A 4224-nucleotide genomic window follows, 5' to 3' on the forward strand; every position below is an offset into this window, starting at 1 on the left:
AGAAAAAGACCCCGGGGCAGAAAAAGTCAGAAGAAAAGAAGAAATGCAAGTATCTTGGGAATTGTGGTTCTCAGGTAGCCAGATTGGCTTAGATTAGAATAGACTAACTGCTCAGCTATTGTGCCTCAAAAGCTTGATTATATAAATCTTAAAGCCTTAGTCTCATTCATTTGGGAGCTAGCCAGGATTTGGAAAAAAAAAAAAAAGAAAAAAAAAAGAAAAAGAACCTACCACTTATAACAATGATTTAAGGGCTTCTTCTTCTCTTATGGTACAGTGATGCAGGGTCCTGAGAGCCTTAGCCCTTCCGGGAGTCTTCTCACTCATTCAATCATGACAGCTTCTCAGGAAGATATGTCATTCTGTGATCTTCATGACAGCCTGAGTCACATTCTGTAATTTACTGCTAAAACAGGACAATTTGAGTATTTCCAAATAGAAGTTTTTAAATGATATTCATCTGGGTAGAATTTAATGCATGTGTAATATGCTTTATTCAAATCTCCATATTCCTTTACCTCAAATTACTTCCTACCAGATTCTTGCCACAGCCATTTGAACTATGATATAAATCCAATAGCACTAGGCTGGTGGCTTAGTTAGATATAGATATAGGGTTCCCCTTGTCACAGCATCCTAATATGTTACAAAGGGAGACACTGAAGTCAGTTACTCAAGCCTCAGACACTGAAGTCTGAGGCTTGAGAAATTTAGGATATGGGTACAGACTCCTCCACTGGAGAAGTGGATCCATCTCATGGTCATGAGAGACATGAGAGAATAATTCATCTTCCATGCACACACACACGCGCGCACACACACAGAGAATTACACATATACATATGTATATACACACACATGCACACACATATAGGGGAGGGTTTCATGATATGGTCGAGAAGCTGAGAGCTTCTCGAACAGCAGATGTCTAGCAAGTCTTATCTTCCCGTATATACTTATCCTATTATGTGGCCAGCAAGCAATTTACTCTGATAGGGTATATGATACATCCAAGGGAAATGGTGTTTCTTGAGTTTGGGGATGTCCTGCTATGCAAGGGTACTATAAATATAATACTTTTACCTGTAGCACTCTATTTCCCAAACCAGCTTTTTAAAAATATAATTACACTTGGTCTTTACATTTATGTTTTTTACACAAACTAAGGTTATTTTAAACTTGTTTTAGGATGTACTTTCTTTAATAGTATATACAGAAAACTATAAAATGACAGATATAAATTGGTCTTTCCCTCCCATCTTGTACTTCTTATTAAATTTCATTTTATACCTAGCATGACTAAAAACAAAATTTGGGCACATTAGAGATATTTGATCATTTATAAGGTAATGACTGATAACTTTTAGGTTTTTAATTGCCCTAATATAAGTGTTCCCATAAATTAATAAACACAACTGTGAGATCACTTTTAGGATCCCTATCAATAATTATATAAGAACTGCATCTACAATGTTTCATGATTGACATCACATACATACTAATCAAATGCATCCTTTCAATTATTATTTCAAAATAATGCCAAGTTCTATGACATCACAGTTGGAGTCATATGAAAAACAATGTATAGGTTTAAAGAAAACGAAGAGATTCATTCTGAAGCCAAATACAACTGACAATGATTTCTGTTAGCTTTTCCTGGGGAGACAAACACTAGTGACCAGTTAGCTTAGATTAGATCCAATGTAGATCATCTCCATAAAGTCCAACATGGTGAGGAATGTGAGTTTATGGAGCTTCTTATACACCCAGGGAATACGTTATATCAAGAGCATGGGTGACACCGCTACTGGTTAAAAGGACAGAAATTGTACCACAGCCCACAAATCAGATTCTAGGCACCCAAAGGACCAAGTTATACAACATAGCAACAGTTTCATGAAATATATATAGTTACAGAAGGAAGAAAACTCCTCCATCCATGCAAGATTCAAGCACATTGGTTGAACACATTGGTGGGGAGGTTATAGCAAAGAGAGGTCTCTACTCTTCTCTGGTGATTTTTTTTTTGGGGGGGGGCTGGGGGTGTTTCGAGACAAGGATTCTGTGTATAGCCCTGGCCGTCCTGGAACTCACTCTGTAGACCAGGTTGGCCTCGAACTCAGAAATCCGCCTGCCTCTGCCTCCCGAGTGCTGGGATTAAAGGCGTGCACCACCACCACCAGCTTCTGGTGACTTTTTAGCATCTGTGCTATTAGAAGTAAGATGTTTGTGTTGATATTCCAAAACAATTCACTTAATAGTCTTCACTGCAGATCCTTTTGAATTGTACAAAATCTGAATTGTTAGCAAACATTTCACCATGTTCCACACACTCATGGAGTTTGTAGTCAGAATGAGTGTTGCCTTAGTCAGTCAGTTAGGGCTCCTATTGCTTCTGAGAAACACTACCACTGAAGCGAGTTGGGCAGGAAAGGGTTTGGATTACACCAACACATTGTAGTCCATTATTAAAGGAAGCCAGGACAAGAACTCACATAGGGGAGGCCATGGAGGGATGCTTGCTCCCTATGGACTGCTCAGTCTGCTTTCTTACACAATCCAGGACTCCCAGCTCAGGAATGACCACACTCATAATGGGCTGGGCCCTCCCATCAATCTCTAATTAAGAAAACAATTAAAGCTGGATCTTATGCAAACATTTACTCAGTTGAAGTTCTGTCCTTTCAGACAGCTCTAGTTTGCCTGTCAAGCGGACATAAAACTGGGAGCACAGATTTGTTTTAAGAGTGGAAGAAGGGTCCCCGGCCTCGCTCTGGCCCCGGCTGCGGCGCGCGCCGGCCGCCGGCTCTTTCCCGGAGCGCCGCGGCGGCGCTGGTGGCGTCAGCTGCAGCAGCAGCAGCGGCGGCGGCAGCGCTGGTGGCCGGGCCGCGGCAAGGGCGAGGGCGCCGGCCGCGCCGCCATGGGCCTAGCCGGGCTGCAGGAGAACGAGTTTGCTGGGCAGTCAAAGATCTATGCCTACATGAGTCCGAACAAGTGCTCTGCAATGCGCTCTCCACTTCAGGAAGAGAACTCGGTTGCCCATCACGAGGTCAAACGCCCGGGGAAACCATTAGCTGGAATCTACAGGACGCGAGAAGAGAAAAGGAACGCCGGGAACGTTATACGAAGCGCTGTGAAGTCAGATGAACAGAAGAGCAAAGACACCAGGAGAGGTCCCCTGGCGCCTTTTCCAAACCAAAAATCCGAAGCAGCAGAACCTCCAAAAACTCCACCCCCATCATGTGATTCTACCAACGTAGCGGTCGCTAAGCAAGCCCTGAAAAAGTCCCTCAAGGGCAAGCAGGCCCCTCGGAAAAAGTCTCAAGGGAAAAGCCAGCAGAATCGAAAGCTCACGGATTTCTACCCTGTGCAGAGGAGCTCCCGCAAGAACAAGGCTGAGCTGCAGTCTGAAGAAAGGAAGAAAGTAGACGAGCTGATTGAGAGCGGGAAGGAAGAAGGCATGAAGATCGATCTAATTGATGGCAAAGGCAGGGGTGTGATCGCTACCAAGCAGTTCTCCCGGGGAGACTTTGTGGTAGAATACCATGGGGACCTCATTGAAATCACCGATGCCAAGAAGCGGGAGGCTCTGTACGCACAGGACCCCTCCACTGGCTGCTACATGTACTATTTTCAGTATCTGAGCAAAACCTACTGCGTTGGATGCCACTCAAGAAACGAACCGCCTGGGGAGACTCATCAATCACGGTAAGTGTGGGAACTGCCAGACCAAACTGCACGACATCGACATCGACGGCGTGCCTCACCTCGTCCTCATCACCTCCCCAGACATCGCAGCTGGGGAGGAGCTCCTGTAAGACTATGGGGACCGAAGCAAGGCCTCCATCGAAGCCTACCCCTGGCTGAAGCACTAACCACGTGGCCTCCCTGCCTTCCTGCCACCCTGCCTCCTTCAAAGGACAAAGTGCCCTCAAAGGGAAATGAAATTTTTTTACACACACACACACACACACTCACACTTACTCTTAGCTAATTACTTCAAATGTTTTTAAAAAGTATATTAAAGATGCCTTTTCATGTAGTATTTAAATATCTGTTACAGGTTTCCAAGGTGGACTTGAACAGATGGCCTTATATTACCAAAACTTTTATATTCTAGTTGTTTTTGTACCTTTTTGCATACAAGCTGAACGTTTGTGCTTCCCGCGCAGTGTAAGACTCGGCACAGGTTTTAGAGAATGGAGTTGAACATGAACTAGGAAG

The 4224-nt window shown here is 44.0% G+C and overlaps 1 pseudogene; it reads left to right on the forward strand.

Annotated features, from left to right (window-relative positions):
- The first annotated feature begins 1728 nt into the window (after positions 1 to 1728).
- The window catches only part of LOC110308534, a 21797-nt pseudogene continuing 19301 nt past the window's right edge, over positions 1729 to 4224 (forward strand).

Source organism: Mus caroli, chromosome 13 (assembly GCF_900094665.2).
Source record: "Mus caroli chromosome 13, CAROLI_EIJ_v1.1, whole genome shotgun sequence".
NCBI lineage: Eukaryota > Metazoa > Chordata > Mammalia > Rodentia > Muridae > Mus > Mus caroli.